This window comes from Microtus oregoni, unplaced genomic scaffold (assembly GCF_018167655.1).
Source record: "Microtus oregoni isolate MIOR12 unplaced genomic scaffold, Mior012 000004F_ref0000308, whole genome shotgun sequence".
NCBI lineage: Eukaryota > Metazoa > Chordata > Mammalia > Rodentia > Cricetidae > Microtus > Microtus oregoni.
The window spans coordinates 23,509,350-23,532,618 of NW_024543063.1; the positions used below are offsets into that span (position 1 = coordinate 23,509,350).

A 23,269-nucleotide genomic window follows, 5' to 3' on the forward strand; every position below is an offset into this window, starting at 1 on the left:
TTCCTCCTCAGGTTAGCTGAGCTTAAATACCTATCCTACTTCTTACTAAATGCCCAAACTTGGGAGCCTACTTAACCCCTCAGAGGTCGGCTTGCCATCTAGAAACAGGATGATCATCGTATCAGCCCATTGTGGAGCTACATTAGCATGAAGCATGTGAGGGCAAACACATGCATGCCCTGTCTCAGTTCAGTGAGCATGAGTCAGGGAGGAACAAAAAGGACACACACAAGTCATCAGGAGAGGAGCCAGGCTGATCCCAGAGTGAAGCTCTGTCTGATTTCATGGAGACTACGGCCCCAACCCTGAACCACATCCTCTCAGAAAAGGTCAGACATGAAAACATGGTCCAAAGACCTTACACATGCTCCCTTTGACCACTGACTTGCTCTCTACTTAGCCCTCCACTTTGGGTGTGTCTGGAAACGGAAGATTAGACTCTTCCCTTTACATCCCCAAACCCAGCAACTCCTGGGACTTAGGATCCAATGCTGTCTCTCCTCAGACTGAGGTGCTGCACCAACTACACCTGCATTCCCATAAGGAAAGTGTGTGTGCCCTGGTGCCCCCAAGTCAGACATAAAGGAAAAACAAAACAAATAAATCGGTCAACAAATAGCATGGTTATTCTTTCAGAAAAAGCCTGCAGACCAGGAGCTAAAGTGGATCTTAACAACCCTACTAGGTGATCAGGAAACAGAGCTCATCCACTCTGTCCCTGCTCAGACATCATCAGATGCCCGTGGCCACTGATGTTCATCACAGCCCAGACTGTTCAAAATGTTAGATGATAAAGACAAATACCATCAAGGAAGAGGGAAGCTGATGGGACTGCAGGAGACTCAAATGGGAGTTTCAGATGAGGGTGCTCTGAAGTTCTTTTTACCATCTTTAAAAAAATATGGACTGCAAGCTTGTAAAACACAATCATACAAGATTTCATGTTCTCTCTGTCTCTCTCTCTCTGTCTCTGTTTTTGTCTCTCTCCTCTCTAATAGGCAAAGGTATCTAGCTAGATACAAGGTAAATGACAGATTTTATCTCACTCATCAAGAACACATCCTGCTGAGTTGATTCACAAGGCAGCTACAGGCGTGCCTGCCATTTGTTTGTCTTGAATTTGGCCCTAATCGAAGCAACATGGGAGGCTGGATTCTCCTTGGTCACAAGGTCCTTTGCTGAGAAACAACTCCATCTGGCCCTTCTCACTTTGTCCCTTTTCTGCTCAGCAGAGTCTCTGCTGAAGAGTTCTACTCTCAGGCTGTATAAACCAAAACCTGTGCCAAACACACACACACACACACATAAAGAGAGAGAGAGAGAGAGAGAGAGAGAGAGAGAGAGAGAGAGAGAGAGAAGAAAGAGAGAGAGAGGAGAGAGAGAAGAAAGGGAGAGAGGAGAGAGAGAGAGAGAAGAAAGAGAGAGAGAGGAGAGAGAGAAGAAAGGGAGAGAGGAGAGAGAGAGAGAGAGAGAGAGAGAGAGAGAGAGAAGAGAGAAGAGAGAAGAGAGAAGAGAGAAGAGAGAGGGAGAAAGAGAGAGAGGGACCATCAAAGGGCCTGCCTGATTTTCCAGTGCTAACAAACTGGGCAGCTACAACCACATGCACTTTACATAGAGATATACAATCAGTTGTCCCCTTCATGTTTTAAATGTCTGCTTCATCAGTTGTTGCAAAATCTTCAAATAGTCTCGTTGTGTTCTAGACTGCCAACATGACTGATGTGTATAAGGACATAGCTTAGAGTCCAATATAATTTCAAGTGTTATGAACATTGAAGTTTGTTAGAAGTTAATAAACCACGTGGAGTGTCTAATCTGTGTGCATACAGATGGAGTAATAGTTATTACTTCTTAAGTTTGTGCTAGCATTATGCTTACTGTGTGACAGAAGGAAGCCTTCTGAAGAGGGATCACAAAGAAATAAATGTGTATTTGAGAAGCAGTAGTGGGCAGTCTAGTCTGAATGAAATAGACAAAACCAAAAGGTGACTGCAGAAATTAAAAATTTTAAAAAAGTAAATATGGATCAGGTCAAGAGAGAATATTCCAAAGATCCTTAGAAGCCAATAAATATTTGAAGTAAGGGTATGCCAAGATTAACCTATTATCAATATACTTTCGAAATCAGCTCTTCTTCTTTTAAATAGCAAGATAAGAGTGAAGGGTGGAAGTTACTTTGGTATCATTTCTCGGGATCTTTCTCCAAGACATCACCACTGAGCATAAAGAGACTCAAATTCCTTCTGTACCCTTGGCATGCAAATTATGTATTAAAAGATGTGGACCACCAAACCGCAACGAAACAGCTCAGAAATGACACTCTGCCTTATTTCTCTCTGCAGACATTACCATAAATGCCTGTCACTCACGTGATAAAGGCCTGAGAACTACAGCAAGCCTCGCTAACACGCACCCATTACTGTTCACGAGAGAAGTTAATCACCCCTTGACTTCACCTCAGAAAGAAGACTGAATGGCACGGTTGGAGATGAAAGGGGAACTTACATGCATATTGCTACGTGAAGGAGCTACTCTGGGTGAGCTGCCTACTGTAACGATCCTAACCGTGTGACATTCTGGAAAACCGAAAGATATAGAGACAAAATAGACCAGTGGTCATCAGACACGAAGAGGGAGTGGGGCATAAAGAAATGAAGCACAGAGGGTCTGTGAAGAGGTGGAACTGTCCGGGATGGCAGTTATGTGTCATCAAAAACATCTTCAAATTTAGAGGCACGCAGAAGCGTGGCATAAACTATGACCTCTGGGTGACTGTGATGTTGTGATATGTCAAAAGAGATCCCTCAACTGTGGTGGATGAAGTACTCTGGGGGAAGATGCTGATAATGGGTACAGCACATGTGGAGAAGAAGGATAGGTGTGGGAGGTGTGCGTTCATGTTTGTATGAGTGCACACACGCATAAGTGCGCATGTGTGTGCTCTCTATATCTTCTGAGTTCTACTTGGAAACAACATTCTCCAAAACACACAGAATATACTTTTAAGTAATAAAAGATGCCTCCTAGACCTGTGCTAGAGTAGTTTGGGGGAACAAATTTGAACTCTGAGTGGAGAGAGAACACTGGGCACAGCTCTGTATTAAGCATCGGACGCTGTCCACCATCTCCTGTTCTGTCAGCTGACTCTCATGAATGATATGGACTCCTGCCATCTTCAAGCCCTCAGTGACCTCGACTCTTTCCTGTGCCACCTGTCCTCTGACTCACGCTTTCACGCTTTCTTTCTTACTTTCCTGGGACAGCCATCATAGTAAATCCCTGTCATATATGCTTAACGATGACTGCATTCAATTTCCTTGGAAAAAGAAAACTTACAGAACAACTTTTTGCCTAAGTCATGGATGCATGCACACAGCTGCCCCTGGCAGGATGAATGCAAAGAAGCCAAATGGCTCTGTGTGCGATTCGCAAGCCAAGTGGGCAGTCCCCACTGTTGGCCAGTCTCGCTGGACCCTTGCTATGCATGGGTGTTTAATATACGGCATTATTCGAACATAGAACTTTCACAGAAATAATCAAGTAAAATTGAGGCTATCCTATTTAAGACGAACTCCATTGTAAACACATCACGTAAGGACTATAAGGGCATGTCTACAAGGCAAGGATTGCTAAAGATCACCAGCCAGCACCAGAAGCAGAAAGAAAGGCATGGAATACATTGTTCTGCAGAAGAAATGAACTCTGTTGACATCTCATTATCTCACATTCTTAACTGGAAAAAAAAATTCTGAAGTTTGTAAGACATTGTGATAGTTACTGCTGTGTATCAACCTAACTGGGTCATGGTGCCCAAATATGTCATCAAACACTGTTTTGGGTATCTTTAAAGGTGCTTCAAGGCGAGATTAACAGACGCTTCTACTAGTAGACTGAGTAAAGCAGATGGCCCATCTACTGAGTTGAGGCTAAGAAAACAAAGACTTAACCACAACTAAGAGGGGGCCCCCCATCTTCTTGTTCTCAGGCTGGCACATCAGCCTCTTGCTGAGCTCTCCATTTTTTTGTGTATCTCAAGCTTTTGATCTAGAATGTTCAGAGCTGATTCTCCAGATTCTTGGGGCTTTCAATTGGGGCTAGAACTGCATCTTTGCTGCTCCCGAGTCTTCATCTTGCAACACGAATCTAGTGATTTGTCAACCTTTTTACTTACAGTCATTTCCCATCTCCCATAGATTCTAAGTTCCCAAGAACCTCTAGAACCCCAAGAACTCATGTGTGCTACCTCAGCTGCCGTGCTAGGAAGCTAAGGAATTTTTTTCTTTCTGAAGAAACTCATGCCATCCACCTTGGTTTGGTTCTTTGTCTGAAAGTTTTTGTTTGAAATGTCTTTGGTTCTTTGTTTCTTCATTGATATAAAGCGCTCCAAGTATATAAACTGACTAGCCAGAGTTCCAGGGAACCACCAGGGTGTCACCAGCACTATGATTACAAGCATGTGCCATGACACCTGGCTTTGTAAGTAGATTCTGTGGTATCAATACAAGCTTTCATGGCAAGTACTTTATGAGCTGATAGATCTCCCCAGCCATGAGGCTGCCCTTTCAACACAGTTATTTCATCCATTTTGACATATGACATAAATTACATACTACTGAATATGTCACCACAACCACCCAGATGGAGTAATTGAAGTCTAAGTCATTCATTTCTTCTAGAATCTTCATCTTGAGATCCACCCACTTTTTCTTTGTAAGACTGGCTTCCATTCATTCTTGTGGTCAGCTATGCTCAACCAGCACCAGGACCCATGAAGAAAACATGTGCATGATTGGAGACTTTGGAATTCATTTATCTTTCCCCTAGGGAACAAAGGAAAGGGAGAGGTAAAGAAAAGAGAAGAGAAATAAATGGAGGGGCAGAGAAATAGAGGGAAAGGGAAGGTGAGGGAAGAACTAGGTAGAGAGGTGAAGAATAACATATACCCAAAGGATGTTCCATCATACTGTAAGGTTAAGCCCAGCCTTAGGGAGCGTGTTCGCCTTGGGTTAATGTTTACCTATAAATCTGCAGGGCGTGCACCCAGCAGCCCCTTCTGCTTCCTGTTCTCCGCAGGAACCGTCATACTGTAAGTCTATTTCCCCATTAAAGCTGTATATATTTTTTTCAATCTGCATTCATTTATGCTGTTACATCATATCATAAGGACACTTGCTCAACTATGTTCATAGCAGCTTTATTCATAATATCCAGAATGTGGAAATGACTTTGATGCCCCTCAGCTGAAGAATGGATAAAGAAAATGTGATAATTTACACAATGGAGTATTACTTGGCTGTTAAAAACAATGACAACAGAAAATTTAAAAGCAAATAGATGGAACTAGAGAAAAATCATCCTGTGTGAGGTAATACAGACCCAGAGGTGTATAATCATTCATAAGAGGATATTAACTGTAAAGCAAAGGATAACCATGCTATAATCCACAGACCCAGAGAGGACAGGTAACAAGAAGGACCCAAGGGGAGACTCATGAATCTCCCTGGGAAGGAAAAATCTAAGAGATATGGGTAAACTGGGGGTGGGTAGGGATGGGAACTTGAGGGATTGGGTTAGGGGTGGGCAGAGGGGGGAGTACTGAAAGAGATTACTGTAAATAGTGGAGCATTTCAGGGTCAAGTAGAACCCAGATGCAAGGGAAACTCCACACATCCACAAGGGTGACCTTATAACTAAGACTGCTAGCAATAGCTGAACTGGCCCTCTCCTATGATCACATTGGCGACTACTCCAACCAGTTGTCCTCAGAAAACCTTCATCCAAACTGTTGGAAACAGATGTAGAGACCCACAACTAAACATTAGGCTGAGCTTGGGGAATCCTGTTGAAGAGAGGGAAGAATTGCAGGAGCCTGGGGGATCATGGACATCACAGAAAAACCCATAGAAAAAACTAACCTGGCTCATAGGAACCCACAGAGTCTGAACCAATAATCATGGAGCCTGCATGGGACCAACCTAGACCCTCTACATATATGTGACTGTGTGTAGCTTGGTCTATTTGTGGGACTCCTAACAATGGAAGCAGGAGCTGTCCCTAAAGCTTTGACTGGCTCTTGGGAACCTATTCCTCATACTTGACTGCCTTGCCCCATCTTAATATAAGGGGAAGAGCTTAGTCTTACCACAACTTGATATGCCATGCTTTATTGATACCCATGGGAGACCTGCCCCTTCCTGAACAGAAACAGAGGATGAGTGGATTGGAGTAGGGTTGGAGGGAGGGAGGTAATGGGAGGAGAAGAGGGGTGAGAAATGTATTTGGGAAATTAAAGAAGTTAATTCTAATTAACTGAAAATATTTATATGAAGTCTATTCATTCCTATTAAATTTTTCCCAATGACAATTACTAGTTCCTTGAGAGCCCTGAAAGCAGACAATGTGCCTAAGCCATACCAGGAAAATATGGAACTCCATGGTCATTACCAGCACTCAAGGTTGGGGTTGGCTGTTTGTAGGTTCTTGTTCCCTTATTCAGGAATGAAATAAAGGCACCCCTACTCCAGATTGCAAAATCGCAAGAATACTTTTCTCAAAGCAAAGCGATGTTCAGTTTAGACAGCAAAATTGACAGCGGGCCACGTGAGTGAATGTACTCAAGGGTCGTGAGTTACTACTTGGGCTTCTTTTAAAGAAAGGGGAGGCTGGTTACTAGGGATGTAGTTTAGGCACTCTATTTTGATTGACAGATTAAATTATATATCCCTTGTCTGTTGCATATATCCCTTACCAAAATGCACCTGATTTTAGTCATACACATTCTTAATTATATATAGAAATAAGATGGCAAATAGGAGATTTTTCCCCCTACAAGTTCACTGAAGGACACAATTTTGCTTTATTTCACACACACCCAAAACTTATCTATGTTGGGTTTCTCTATCTTCATGCTCAGACATATCAATATGATAAAACACAATCTGTCTAAGTTTGAGTGTTAGTAGTGTAAAGAGAAACTTATTCTATTGTACAGAATGAGGTAGGCATATAGCCAAATGCAGGTGAAAGAGCCTAAGTTACTAGCCAAGTTGCTAGCTGCATTGTGCAGAAAGGGATATGTGAACACAGTAGGTATAGCAAGGGGCTTCAAACTGCCAAGGGCATTATTAGAAGAAGGGTATGTGCATGGCCCAAACCAAGCAGAGTCCTAGGTTGCTAAACTATTACCTATACTTACCTACCTCAAATCACCTCTGCGCCATGAAGAGAACTGCACAAGTCCCTGCATATCTTTTCACACACATTTGCAACACCATAGAACAATGAGGTGGGCTTTTGTAGGTTGTTCCTACATATGAATGTCCCTCAGTCTAGAGGATGTGGAAGCTGAGCACAGTGTTCTGCTTGCCCAGTATGCATTCCCAGGATTACACCACTAAGAGTCCTCGCAAGCACTGCCTAAGTGTCCCATAAGTTCAAGTGTGAACAACAAAAACACTTCATTCTCTCAGGCAAATGGTCTGTGCTGGGCTTAAAAAGAATGCAGAGCCTCAAGTGTTGGTTGGTTGTGTACTGATGTGGAGGCCAGATAAGAAAAGAATATTCAATGAACCAGGCTTAGTCTGACCAATGACTTTAAAATATGGGTAAGACTATCACAGGAGCTAACTTTAGGGAGTGAGTAGATGTAGCTTTGTATGTGTTTTTCTTGTCTAATAATGAAAATTGTATTTTTACTTGAACTTTCTTCCATGTCGGTATCTGACAGAATATGGTCAATATTATGCCAGTATCCTGTGAACATCTTACATGTCCATCCTCCTCTTAGTATCCTGACTCCATGTTCAGGGACCTCAGAAACAATCATTTAAAAAGCTCTCCCCACCAGTTTTATTTCTATTGCTTTCTTTCATTTATGGCAAGTGGCACTAGTTTCCTAAGGAAGTCCAGGGCATAAATATTTCCTTTCAAATAAATGCACTACCTAATGAGGTGTGAAAACTTAATAACAAGAGAGAGCAAATACTTTAGTTCGCATAGTCTATAAAATGTGGAGAGGTATTCAGTGTCTCAACACAGATAGTAGAACTATACAAATGACAGAATTGGACCAGCATTCAGCTACCTCACAGACTAAAGGAGGGTAAGGACAGGCCTGCCTATTCCAGGGACATCTCAACACTGGATATGACACCAAGAATACAGCAGGTCTCACTGAATGCTATGAAAATGAACTAAGGCACAAGCTAGGGTCTGTCACTGAATAACCACAGTGTACACAGCACGTCATAGTCAACTTCTTATCCCCTAGTAAAGTTCTGGGGGAAGAGGATTGCCATGTGAGAGTCAAGAAAGGAGTGCAAATCTGTTGTACTCAAATGTCTAAACTCAGAACTGCCTGTTGTCAGCCCAGCACACAGACTCCTGGCTTGCAAGCCTTCCCGGTAATTTCCCAAGCCCGTTCCTGCTTTCGGCGCTGGGGACTTTGTGATTGCTGTGGTCGCTATGTTGCTTTTCAGTCTCATTCAATAGTCTGGTGCAGCTAGGTTATTTATGAAATTTTCACTTTCTGGAATGATCTGATGAAAAGGGGCCACATCATCCCTCAATGGGATAAAAACTGTCCTTGGTGATTTAAAGTTCTTACTTTTGCATATTTAACCCTGGGTACAGCATAATGTATTAAAATGTCATTTCATGAGAGAAAAATCTAAAATAACCCCAGGGCAGAGCTATAATGGAAAAAAGCAAGAGAAGTTGTTCCTTCAGTTTTTCCAGCATGCTGACACATGAGAGCTTCCTTGACCTTAGCCCATTCGTGGACACCCAAGTCTCCCAGGTGTCTCCATTATCAATTTTGTCCTGGGATGAAGAGGGTAGTTGTTTTCCAACAGAAAGAGAAAACAACTTGGCTAGAGGAGGCCCTTAATGCACATCTAGGGAGTTCACACCTCAGGCACAGGGCCCAGCAGTTCTTAGATTGTCAATGTGTTTCCCTGAGGAAGTGGGCTGATGTAGTAATATGAGCGGCGGGGCTGCGTCCCCAGCACCCCGGCTGCCTGGCTAGCTTATGCCCAATATAACAACACAAACTGTATTCATTTAATCACTGCTTGGCCCATTTCTATCTAGCCTCTTCTAGGCTAATTCTTACATATTAATTTAGCCCATTTCTAATCATCTGTGTAGTGCCCCTAGGTGCGCTTACCGGGAAGATTCTAGCCTATGTCCATCCTGGGTCGGAGCTTCATCGCGTGCGTCTGCCTGGGAGCTGGGAGCATGGCGTCTCTCTGAAGCATCTGCTCCCGAGAGGAGAGCTGTGGAGTCTGAGCTCACTTCCTCTTCCTCCCAGCGTTCTGTTCTGTTTACTCCTCCCACCTATCTTCTAACCAATGAGGGCCAAGCAGTTTCTTTTTATTTAACCAATGACCTTCCTCCATCAGGCTGACATTCTGAGACAATCTAGTTCCCTTCTTATGGCTGCTACAACACATAGCCCAGCTCTACATACAGAGCTTTCTCAAGCAAGAACATGAAATAATATGTTCCTAAGAAATCCATCAGGCCTTAAATGAATAAATTGAGCTCAACAGCTCACACACACACCTGGCAACTAAGACCTAAAAAGGCTTAGTGGCATTTTTTAATTCGCTCAACAAGTTCATTCATGAGCTTATGTTCACCCTTAATAGTTCAACCAAAATTAATAGGTTCAAAGCACCAGGGAATGCAATGTAATACATGAGGCAACGCTTTTAAATTGGATTAAGATTTTTGAAAGAATTTTTGAGTCAAATTGAACTCGAATAAATCCTGTCAACTAAGGAGAGGGTCATGTGAGTTTGAGAGGCACATTGAGTATCAGATGGTTAGAACATTGATTCAGCATCCGGGTCCCCTTTTACTAGTCATACAGCTTAGCAAAAGCAAGTCATTGTAGTCTTTGCTTGTCTCAGACAAAGACATATTAGCACAAACCAGATTAAAACACTCCAGGTAACCAAGAATGGCTTGAGTTTCTCATCTTCCTGCCTCCACCAAGTATTAGAATAACAAGCATACGCCACCACACTGGAATTATGACATGCTGGGAATCAAACTCAAAGTCCCATACAGGCCAAGTAAGCATTCTACCTACACCATCAATCCCTGACCCAAATCATTCTATGCAGACAAGCATTACATGTTTCGATTCGGAACCTCAAAACTCCCATAAGGCCATTGGCAAGTGAGACCCTGGCCAGATTGTGTGCCCTTGACTTCTCCAATACGTTATCGGGTAGATTGAATATCACTGGTTACTCAGAGCCCCAGGGAACACATTCCACAAGGTAGGGAAGCGACAGCTGCTGCCAGCTTTCTTCCTCCTTAGTTCCCGAAGTCATAGGCAGTCATTACTGTCCCATTCTCCTGTCTAGTCTCAAAAGCCAACCCAAGTTCAAGGAGGGAAGTGGAATTAGCTTTGGTTTCCCAACTAGAAACATAGCAACATATCCCTAGTCCTTGTTAGCTAACCACAGAGACCACGTGTAAATAAGCATGAGCATATCACTGCCCTGTGAGTCAAGTCCCAGGGGGAATTTGGAAGAGGACTGGGTTTGTTGTTCGTTCGTGCTGTGTGCTCCATGAGTGAGTGTGTGAAGAATTTAATTGGCACATAATAAATAGTATGCACTTAATAAAATTATACGTAGCCTTATTGGGAAATGACCTTTTAGAAGAGATCTTCCTGAAAGAAAAACAAGCAAAATTGATGTCAAGTACAATTTTCTCCGGGCCAAATTAAACATACTTTTCACAAAATGAACAGGGAAGCCATATGTTACTTTCAAAGTGACTCCCCAAGAGGGCAAGAAATATCGAGAAGGGACATTCAAGTTGCAGAATGGAAAGACGCTGTCAAAGAGGACTGACTGTCCCCATGTATAACAAAAATAATCTTTAGTCCCCCGGTACCAAGTTACAGCTCAGAAAGTCTAACGAAAACGCTAGGAGGGAATTAAGTTTAATTTGTTGTTCTAAGCCGAGAGCTGACCCACAGCTTTTCCAAGGGTCTGGAGATCCTTCTGAGTTTTTGAAAACTAATTTCAAGATGGTTAATCTCCTGTTCAGAAGTTGAAAAAAAAGAAAATGAAATGACACAGAACCCTCCTCTAATTGGATTAAAGAAATGTAAGACGCAAGAGCTGTGGCTGCGATGTAGTCATAAAGTGAAGAGCTCATGAGTTTAGCTGTTTCTCTTTAATGCTGGGGAAAGAGAGCAGCAGCACGGAAGATTTGCAAACTACCAGCTGACATGAAGGAAAGAAAACATCGCTGGAAAGACAAGAGTGGAAGCAAGCTGCCACATTCCACTTCCTTTAGGAAGACGCAAAGGGAGCTTTAGAAACTAATTTTATAAAGTTTCTAGCATGTATCATGGCATCTTCTCTAGGAAACTGTTCTAAACGTCAGCAGAATGTTCAACAATGTGGACTATAGTGCATGCTGAGGTATTTCCCACTCAAGTTTGTGACTGCAAGGTTGACATTTTACCCTAGGCTCCATATCTACTAAAATTAAGGGTCATTAATGACATTAAAATAATGATGAGCTCACTTTTTTAATTTTACAATGTTTATCGAATGCACATATTATACATAATATATATTGTTCTATGTATTTGTTCACGTATGTGAGCATGTGTACAAGACAGAGCAACTGAGCAGTAAGAGAAAGGATAAGAGAAGAGAAATCTTCTCAGGATTTGAGAAGATCTGAAAATTATTTTTGTATATATGTTAAATGTATTTATGTTCATTATGCATATATATGTATATATATATGCACAAAATTAGCTCAGAATAACAAATGTCAGCAATGACTTTATTGTAAAATATCACCTGAAGTCAATGATAACAAAGCAGGTCAATTAACTATCAAAATGAATGTAAGAAGTTAAAACAAATATGTTGAAAGCAAATACATACAATCCAAAAACAATAATATGATAATAACCTGAAATAAAATGATTTTAAGGTAAGAAAGCAGAGAAAGAAAACTGTCTAGATTGAGATGGCATGTTCATTTCCAGGCTCCCCAGACCAGAATAATCACACAGAAACTATTTTAATCACAACACTGTTTGGCCAATAGTTTAGGTGTATTCCTAGCTTGCTCTTACATCTTAAATTAACCCATTTCTGTTAAACTATGTATCACCATGAGGCTGTGGCCTATCGGTAAAGTTCCAGCGTCTTTCTCCTTCAGCAGCTACATGACGCCTCCCTGACTCTGCCTTTCTCCCTGTATTCAGTTTAGTTTTCCCACCTAGCTCCATTCTTCCCTGCCATAGGCCAAAATATCTTCTTTATTAACCAATGGTAATAAAATATATTCACAGCATACAGAGGGGAATGCCACATCAAAATTGACTTCTACCTATGCTTGGAATACATCACCATTTATTTGTAGATATTGGTAAGAAATCTGTAGACTATGCCACTCAAAAACCTTGCCTCACTTTCAGATCCTCATTTTCAGAGAAAAAAATCTATAATTTTTGGATCACTGAAGAGAACAAACTTCATTAAAGCATAGTACAAGAAAGCAATGGAAACCTAAGAATGCTCAAAATAGTTTATCAGTCATAAGATACATAGAAATGGGTTGAATTAACTCAATAAGTTTCTTGTCTGGGTTGCATATGATCAATGTCATGTACTACTTACACAACTGGTGAAGAGATCATGCAGGGCATACTGACACAGTTACCTGACTCCAGGCACCTTTTTTTCTTTGACCTGTAAAACCTATGAGGTTGTATGTGCCAAATAAAATACAATCAAAATAGAAGAAAACATGAAATGCATCAAAATGCAAATAAGAAAGCACAAATAATATTAGACAGTATATGCACACCCCTTGAAGAACTAGACCTGGGATGCAAGAAGAAGAAACACGAGAAGAATTGGATTATATTAATATCAATGAAACTTAAATTGTTAGAAATCAAAACTGGTAACTCTTGGTGGCACAAAGAATGTTTGCAAACAGTCAGTAAAATTACGAAGTAAAAGAAAGGACTCCTTAGACTTTATTTGGTTTATGGTTTAAAGCACACACTAAAAATCACATTAGACTCCAACACTTAAAAAAAACAAATAAATAAAAACTCTCAATAGGAATCTTAAAGGGGAACAATTCATCACATAAATTTGTTAGCAGCTCTCTACTTCACTACCTGGTGATTATTCTTTTGCTTATGGTTGTAGACTATAAGTCATAAACTTTCTGTAATATGTTGATACAATAAAAGTTTCATCTTACATTTAAATGTAACACAGTTAAAACAATGGGAAGACAGCTTGTGTAGCACTAACCATGCTGCAGTGGGTGTTAAAGGAAGATAAATGAGTATCACCGTGAGACAAAGGTACCTTCCTAAACCACAGCCAAGGACAGCCAACACAGCCCACCTGCTTTTCATTTTAGGTTCACAATGTAGGTGGACAAGAATGCCAATGCCTGCCTAGGATGTAGGATTTTATTTTTTAGTTCCTCAAATCACAGTGTTGATATTTACTTTATCGTCATGTTATTCCTTTTATGACTATGTCATAACTATTTCAAAGGCATTTCACTTTTTTTTAAGTCAATACTCCAAAAAGGCTAAATCAATTCAACATCAAGTGTTCTGGCTCCAACCCAGGATTATAAACTGGTGGTATCAAGAAACAATAGAAATGCAAGTTTTCTTCACAGAAAATGTTCCAGGAGTCCTTCCTGGAAATTCAGCCATTTCCTAATAAAAAGCACTTTCAGGTTTAAAGCAATGATGTTAAAATATTGTCACATTGAGAGGGCTGTCTTGAGTTTTCAAACAAATATTTCCTGGAAATTGAGTGTTCTCAGAGTTTATCATATTTCCCACTACACTTCAAAAGAAATGAAACATAAGAAGATCTTTGCGTGAAGATTTCATAGGGTTGCGTCCACGTGCTATGCTGGGCAATTTATAAAACACTCAGAGAATGCAATAATTTGGTTTAGCATCTGTCCTCAGCAACAGTTGATATAATAGCACAACATTACAAGGTCAAGGACAGGAAGATGAACCAAAGGACCAGTTCCCATACCTCTTCTCTACCCTGAACCGTCACATTTGGCCCCTTGTTTTGAACTCCCAGCTATATGTCAAATATGTCTGTCTAGGTAAGACCTCTGCCCTAATATATACACCTTCTTCTCTAAGTGCCTGAATCAGGATCTCAAAATCAATAGCCAATAAATACACCATTCTTTTTTTGAAAGAAAATAAATGCCATGTGGCATCCTGTCTTCCCTGGAATCCTCCATGAATGCTACCAATGTTCACTGCGTTGTTTAAGCTAAAATCCTAAGAGACAGTTTCTTTCTCTGAGAGTTTATACCCTATCTACCGATAATTCCTGTTGTGTCTCTCATCAAAGCATACCCCCAACCAATTACCATTCATTGACTCCATTCTCATGGTCATCATTTCTTAGCTATAGTTAGTACAGTAATCTCACAGTTGGCCTCTTGTTCCCTTTCTTGTTCACTACAGCGTATCCTCCAAGAAATTGTCAGGTATTTTTTTCCATAAGATTTAATTATCTGTCAACTCTTTGTTGAAGACCCACTGTGAGCATCCTGTCACTCATAAGGTAAAATTCTAAGCTCCCTATCATGGTGATGCACTGGTGGTGTAGAGATGAGCAAAGTTTTCAAACTCCCAACTATACCTTGGCAGTTCTAACTCTGGCCCACTTTCTCAAGCCCATTTTCCTCCTGAGCTTTGTTTTCTCCCAGTGGTCTAGACACCATGACCAAGCTTGTTTTCAACATAAGGCCCTCAAGATGTTGTTCCTTCTGCCTGCAATGTATGAACCACCCAGAGCATGGGACAACCTGCTTATGAATATTTATGTTTCAAAGAGCACCTTCTCAAATAGCCAAGCTTCTCTAAATTAAAACATCCCCCTCCTCAGAATCACATTGACCCCTTTTAGCTCCTGTACAGCACAGCACTGCCTGAGTCTATACTATTGTACTATGGTAGTTTGCTCTAATGGTTAGGGATGTTTGCTATTTATTTCTAGTATGAGCGTGACAGCCCCTGGAAAGGAAGAGTCCTGTCCCTTGTCACCACAGTTGTATCAGGTTCACTGTTGAGTACCTAGCATAGCACCCAGAGGTTCATTGGGATATACTTCTTTTTTAGTATATCCCAATGTGTGTGTGTATGTGTTTACATATATGTGGATACTTGCGTATACATGCACATGATCACATGTGTGCATGCATATGATGGCCTGACACTGGATGACTTCCTCGATCACTCTCTATTATTGAGGTTGGGTCTCTTACTATAGCTATCTATTTTAGCTAGACTAGCTAATCAAATTGTTGTGGGAGAAAATCAGGTTTTTTTTACCTCCTACCTCCTGGGATATAGGCATGTACAGTGTTTCTAGGGATCTGAACTCTGATGTGTTTCATCTGCTGAGGCATCTCTCCACCCCAAGCGTGTACTTCCTTAAGCATAAAAACATTGAATTTGTGAAATCTATAAATTATCTCCATGGTTGAGTTTTAAAGTGCCTTTACATTTCATAGAAAATGTGTCTTGGACATAAATGGGAAACTCCTAATTAAACAGCTATATGAACATATAGGTATTTTTCTAACAAGGCCAATTTCAACAGTATTCCAACAATTTCTCAGAATGTTGACATCGGAACCTGTCTGCATAATGAAAAATGTATCGTACATCAAAAACTTTAATTCAAACAGCAAAATATTTAATCAAATAGTAAAATGTTCCTATATGCATTTTTATGTATGCACATACTTTAGTGCTTCTAATGTTTCAGTATTTGGCCTCCACATCAACATCTTTAGAAGGTGGACTTGACGCTCACACTATCCTGAAGAAAGCTGTAGCTTGACAACCCAGAGAAGGAATTCCTGTTCATGTGGGGAGCTATTTGGTTTGGTCGGAGCTCAACTTTCTCATTCACCCAACACATCCAAGTCCCACTGGAAAGAGAGGCCTTGGCAGACGTCTACAGGGCTGTTAAAAATCTTTCCCGTGAAAGCACATCAGAACGCTCCCCCTTCTTTACTGCAACCAAGACATCACAAGGGTCTCCAGGTAGAGCTGGTTTAGGAAAGCATACCCCTTTCCTCCATTTCACCAAAATGTCCTGGACTGAATTGCAGACGGCTGAAGGAGTCTGATTATGGACTCCATACAATGTAGATCTAATGAAGGAACTCACCCCTACCTAGGACTTGTATCTGTTGTCAGCTGTTACAATGCTGGAGTCCATACCCACTATGTACTACATATATAACCGGCAGCAGCTGCAGCTACTTGTATCTCCAGTCCCTCTTCTGAGTTCCCACGGTGCCACCTATACATCCAGTTCCTTCACAGCCAGCATTTAGGACCACCAACCACAGCTGCGTTCTTTTCTTTTGACTTAATCACCTCCACCACTTGGATAAAATGGGCTTCCCAGTACCATTTAACAATCTTTTAAATGTATTCCCTGCCATTAAAAATGCAAATGGAGAAACCAACGTGTTAATTGTGGGATTCCATCAAATGGTATACAGTAAGTCACACAAGCATTCCAAAGCCTGTGAAGATTCAGTGTTAATACTTTGGTGTCTTCACTGTCCCTAGACCTACACTGTCAATGAAGTTGAAGAACAGTATTGACTGTTCCCTAAAGCAGCCTTATTGATCCTCTTGACCCTGAAGTATCATTTACAGACTTTCAAACCCACTACAATCAGAAAACAGGAGAGAGAGAGAGAGAGAGAGAGAGAGAGAGAGAGAGAGAGAGACAGAGACAGACAGAGACAGACAGACAGACAGAGAGAGCATCTTAATGAGTGTGAATGGGCATCCCACACTGGTTTTGATTTGCATTTCCCTAATTAAAAGTCACATTCACTTTGATTTCTACAGCATTTTGTTTTCTGATAATTATTAACTAAGATCCAGTTAGATTACTACAGCTTACACAATATTAGTATTTGGGGTTGCAGGGGGACTGACTTAAAGAGAAATAAAATTGAAGCTAGTACTTAAAATGTTTCTCTGGTCACAGAAAATCTGGAAAATAATTGTTTAGGATTTCAAAAAGAGACAAGGTCCCTTCAATCCTAAGGAAAAGCTACCTCCTCGTTTAACTGTCTGGAAGCATTAAAAAGGAAGAATACGAAGTTTTCATCACCAGTTCTGAACTAGAAGGCCACATTCCAAAATGTATAAGAGAATGAAGCAGCTCAAAATTCAGGGTGAGTATACATTTGTGTTTTATTCAGTTCTCTCTTTGAACCATGAAGAAGAATTTTTCTTGGAATTCAAGCCAATTTCTTTGATAACATCATTATTTCATCTATGCCATGACCATGTCTGCCCTGAGTTATGAATGCCATTCCTGCGAAAATGAGTATCAGACAGGGATTGGGCATGCGCTTAAAATACAGGAGTATTGGGCTAACTGAAAGAGTATGGAGGCTGTTAACCCATTCAGAAAGTATCTGCAGATGCCCCAAATTCTGGCTCAAGTGAGACATAAATAATAATATAATATTGGACTGGAGAAATCAGCAATACTGCTTTACAGAGGACCTAAGTTTGGTTCCTGTAAGTGGAGACTGCTCGTTCTTTTCCCAGCCACCCAGACCTAAATAATCACACAGAAACTACATTAATTACAACATAGCTTGGCCAACAGCTTAGGCATATTTCTAGCTATCTCTTACATCTTAAATTAACCCATTTCTATTAACCCGTGTATCACCACGAGGCTGTGGCCTACCAATAAGTTCCTGTGTCTTTCTCCTTCAGCCACTACAATGGCATCTCCCTGACTGCAGTAAGGGGAGCGGTGGGCTGCTTTCCAGCTGCCCTGGCTCCCGCATGGCTAGCTTATGCCCCGAAATAAATACACAGAAACTGTATTCTTTTAAACACTGCTTGTCCCATTAGTTTTAACCTCTTATTGGCTAGCTCTTACATATTGATCTAACCCATTTCTAATATTCTGTGTAGCACCACGAGCTGGCTTACCAGGAAAGATCTTAACCTGCCTCTGTCTGGAGTGGGAGAATCATGGCGACTGCCTGACTCGCTTCTTTCTCCCAGCATTCTGTTCTGTTTACTCTGCCTCCCTAATTTTCTGTCCTATCAGGCCAAGCAGTTTTCTTTATTAGTCAACCAATGAAAGCAACAGATAAGATACAAGACCCATCTCCATCACCTGACTCTGCCTACTCTCTCTTCAGAAATCTCTGTTCAGATTTCCCACCTGGCTGATCCATTGGCCGAAACAGTTTCTTTATTAACTAACCGTAATAAAACATATTCTTAGCACACAGAGGGGAATCCCACATCCAGCAGCTTGCTACCAATTATAACTCCAGCTCTATGACTATCTGATGCCTCTAGCTTCTGCAGGCACCTGCACACACAGGAACATACCCTCACACAGACATATACATACACATTATTAAAAAATGTAAATCGTTAAGTAATACTAACTCTAATACTAATAAATACTACTAATAATAATAATATAATGTATAACATAAACCTGACCTTCCCACACAAACTTTAGTCATCAATTCTTATCATCACTCTTAGGTAGTAGTGACAGAATACATAAAGGTGCTTTAATAGGAATGTTTTCTTCTCTGTATACTTAAAAAATGGTACATTCTATGGGCCATCCATTTGTGATAGGATTTCATCACTCAGAAGCCTATGAATTTGATCCATTTCCCTCCCACCCTCAATGAGATTTTAAGCAATGCTCTTCATTGCACTCACAAGGACAATGACTTAAAAAGTCATTTTAGACTTCAGACCACATTGGAAAACTACAGACACTGTATCTAGAAAAAAAAATGTACAGCCACCTCTTAGAACTGCAGGAGTTTGAATTATCCCTTTACGAAGTCCATGCACAGAGCCTTCCCTTTGAGATACTTCTGGGGCACTGGTTACAAGGGTAGAAGAAAGGGTCTCCGATTCCATCTACTGGTTATTCTAATGAATACCAGTACTGGAGAGTCAGTGTACTTGAGTCCACAGGAGAACCACTCACTCCAAACCCAGAAGTGAGGTAGAGGATGGAATTCCTGTTCTCTATAGTCTTATTCTTGCCAAAAGTCACATCTATGGCGAGATGGAGAAAGGAATTCCTACAGCCAAGATATAGAAACAGATGGGAAACAAATAGTACAAATGCATATACATTTCTGCTCCATAGCTAATATTCTAGACTGTTAGGATTCCACTTGTCTAGTGGCATCTCATTACCACGTGGTGTCTCCTGCATCAACATTCAAGAGCTGGAAAAACACAATGGGAAATGAAGAAACTCCGTCGGCACTGAATCCTCATCATGAACAAAATGTAGATGGACATTCTCAGTCCTTGTAGCATCCATCCTGGGGTTTATGCCTCTTCCCTTCCTCAAGGTTCACACACGAATGCCCTGTACATGGTAGATGCTTAAAACACCCTTCAGATGTAATTTACTCTATTCAAAACCAAAAATAATAATAAATAACAAAATAATTAATACTTGGATATTATTGCAATAGTCTAATATCCAGATCTGTTAGAACAATAGAAACTAATGCAATGAACAGTATTGGAAACTATTAATTATAGTATGAAAATAAAATTTAACAAATTCCTGTCTTAACCTTAGGAAAGCTCTCCCTGCTAAACTGATGAGCTCGAGAATGATCAGAGGAGGTCAAGTCCACACATACACCTGCCATTTATTGCCAGGGTGGCAGTTAAGGGTGAGCAAGGGTGTGACAGTTATTTAATGGTCCCTTGGGAATTTGAGTCCCTTAACTTTAGCACCATATTTACTTTACAAAAAGACGCAATGATAATAATGTTAATAGAAAAATAGTATGTGATAACCAAGCCTTGCATGATTAGACAAGTGCCTAGGGTTGGTACTCTGGCACATGATAAAAATGAGCATTGTTGCTAACTGTAGAGTTCTTGCTTACATCTCACATAGGCTCTCTGAAGAACTGGATGAAACCCAAGAAGCTATGGTCTGATGTAAGATGTCCATACCCTGTTGAAGAATTCTATACTCCTTATCTGAGCCCACGATTTTTTAAAGCTCATTCAACAGCCCATCTACCTGCCTAGGAACCACAATGCAATCAAGAGGAGAAGGATGTAAGGGGCGGAACGATACAGGCTTTGGCCTGCTGTTTCTTGCACAGCAGACAGTGGGTACAGTGGGAACTATCACTACCTATCTGAGTCTCCTCGCAGTGGTTTTATGTCCATGAGTCTGCTCTAAGGACCAAGGGAATGGGATCAGCATGGTCCCTGGCTATGCAGGTAGTTGTTGAGCAGACAGTATGCATTGCTTCTGCACATAGAGGAGCCTGGATGTTATGATCCTCCAAGTCAGTCAGTGTGTACCTTCTAAGATCACATGGTAGATAGTTATTCAAAATGACTTTGAGGTTTAAAGAGCTTTTCAATTACTTTCAACAAAAACTTAACTTACATTAATTTTTAAAAAAAAAATGGGTCTTGGGGGTGAATGCACATGTGTGAGTGACCATGCGGAAGGTGTCATTGTCAGGACCCTCCTTGAAGCAGGGTCTCTCATTGGCCTGGAGCTCGCCACTTAGGCTAGACAGACTGGTCCATGAGGCTCGGGTCTCTTGTCTCCACTTCCCCAGTGCTAACATTACAACCATGAGTCACTGTCCACGGCACATTTTACATGGCTCTCGGTTCAAACTCATAGTTGCAAGAGAAGCATATGACAGACTACTGAGATGCAGTCCCAGCCAAACACACACTAATTTCATTCCAAAGAGAAGAGAAAAGTTAATCTTTTTAAATAAAGAGAATAGCATTTTACTTTAATTTTCTTCTTAACTGAAAACCTTTTTCTTTTTTCAATTATTAAAAAAGTTATTAACTTTTATTTATTAAATTTATTCATTTATTTTACATTCCAACTGCAGTTTCCCTCCCTCATGTCCTCCCATTTACTCCCCCACCCCCTCTACACCCCAAATCCACATTTCCTATGTTTCTGTTCATAAAGGGGCAGGCATCCCATGGGTGTCAACAAAGTATGGCCTATCAAGTTAAGGGAGGACTAAATTTCTCCCTTCATATTAAGATTTGGTAAGGCAACCCAGTATGAGGAATAGGTTCTCCAAAGCCTCCACAGCATCAAGGACAGTCCCTGATCCCACTGCTAGGAGTCCCACAAGTAGAGCAAGCATAGGTCAGTCCCATGCAGGTTCCTTAGCTGTTGATCAGTGTCTGCGAACTCCTATGAGTCCAGGTTAGTTCTCTCTGTGAAAGTCTTTTTCATATGCAGCATTCCTTAAGAGGTAAATGTTTAAAAAAAGTAGCTAAAATACACATCAGTAAACCTCACCCTAGACATTCATACAGAATGTCACGTACATACAGAATCACACAAACTAGAGTTTTTAAATCTACATGTGTATATTATGTATTAATCATTACATAATCCTGGTCAATATATTTCTCATTTGCAAGACTCCATTTTGCAATAACTAACTTGCTCCTAACAGTTAAAACCTACTGCGTATTCATACTTCAGAAAATTCTGAGGTGGGGGGGAGGAAGTTTTACTTAATGAGAGATTAATTTAATTATTTTTTCACAAGCTTAAATTTTAAAAAACAGAATCATATTCAGTCTTGCAAAGATTAGCTTCTCCATTCTAAATGAATAAAATTTCGAGTTTGGAGAGCAGCAGCAGCGAGCACAGGACTTGGTGAGGTAAATGCCACCTTTCAGAGCCCACACAGTAGCTACTTTAGAGAGTCAAAGGGGCTGGCAAGAGGATTTATTTCCTGCGAGAATCCTGTCCATTCAGCAGTTCTGCAGGCTACTGTTTCACCATGCGACAGGCCCACTTATTCATAAACAAATCATTAACATTCTTGACATAAATCCATAGTGGACCATTAATCCCAGCTATGATAATGTTTTAGTGCATTTGCTGTGCCCATCATGAATAGGAGTGTTGTCTTGCAGAACCCATCCCTGACAAATAAGAGACAAATTATGCCCCGTGAGAAAACTTGGAGAATGAACGGCTTACACACCAATTACAGTCTCATTTGCTGGCTGATGCCGAAACAGATCCTGTGTGTTTTGGGGGAAATACAGACTTTCCATAATAAGAACAACAACAACAACAAAATTTAAATACATATAAAACCATTTGCCAAGCTGAATTTTTTTGTTGTTTGAATTTATTTCCGGGCTGGACTCTTGAGAGTCTTTCTAATAGCAAATCAGAAAGTCATGCCTTTGGGGGGAAATATTCCATGTAAACAAACAAACAAAAATGATCCAGGATGCTAGCAACTACAAAAGCCAATTGCTAACATATTTGTTATATTTCAACATTCATTATAGTCCACATCACAGTTGTTAGGAAGGTCTGTGAGTGATATAGCCAGGCATACCAACTTATTTGAGTTAAGAAGACTCTGTTCCTTTAAATTTTTAGATCCAGTTTATAAATCACCACATACACCTCAGAGATTTTGAAAGATAAATTTCTTCATGGTTAAAAAAGTGTTGGATAAGATTCCATCTATAAGGAATATTCTACTGTGTGTTTATGATTTAGGCAAAGTAAATTCCTTTTGAGTTCTTTAACCCTGACATCCTAAGTGAAACTGCTATTGGTAGCTTAGCAACCAACTCGAAAGACTCCATTTGATGGATACGTCTCACCAGTGCTACCTCCAGCCTGTCTGCTAACCAGAGTCCCAGGTCTGTGCTCAGCTAGAGAGCAAGCACTGCATCCATTCCTGTTTACAGAAACATGACCCTGAGCCTTTTTACCACTCCAGAAACTATCAGGATTCCAACAGTGGATGGGGAAGACAGTGACAGTGGTGCTCCAACTTCACCCACACAAAAATCACTAGGGGACTCTGCTGAAACACATTCTGGGTCAGTAGATTATAGGAGGCATGTGATACCCTGAATGTCTAGTAAGCTCTCAGGTCAGGTGGATGCTGCCTTCCCAAGACCACATTTCCAAAGACAACATGGAAAGAACCATGTTGTGAGAGTGGCTTGATAGATCATTTTTTGGGTCTCTTGAAGCATGACACTGAAGCCTCTTCTTCTGTTGAGTTTTGCTTCCCCTAGGAAGGGTTTAAAAACATCACACTCAGCTTTAAAGCCTCCAATGCATCTCAAGGAATGGTGCCTGTGGCTAGTGCGATGCCT

The 23,269-nt window shown here is 40.8% G+C and overlaps 1 protein-coding gene across 4 annotated transcripts in view; it reads right to left on the reverse strand.

The window, feature by feature from the left end:
• Pid1 (phosphotyrosine interaction domain containing 1) overlaps positions 1-23,269 on the reverse strand; it is a 228,138-nt gene that overhangs the window by 136,968 nt on the left and 67,901 nt on the right. Inside the window, exon 1 of one of the 4 annotated variants that reach the window (XM_041650610.1) lies at positions 4,611-4,642. The exons of the other annotated variants lie outside the window; for them this stretch is intronic. The gene's annotated coding sequence lies outside the window, so the exon portion shown is untranslated. Of the gene's footprint in view, positions 1-4,610; positions 4,643-23,269 lie in introns of those variants that run through there. 4 annotated transcript variants of the gene reach the window in all.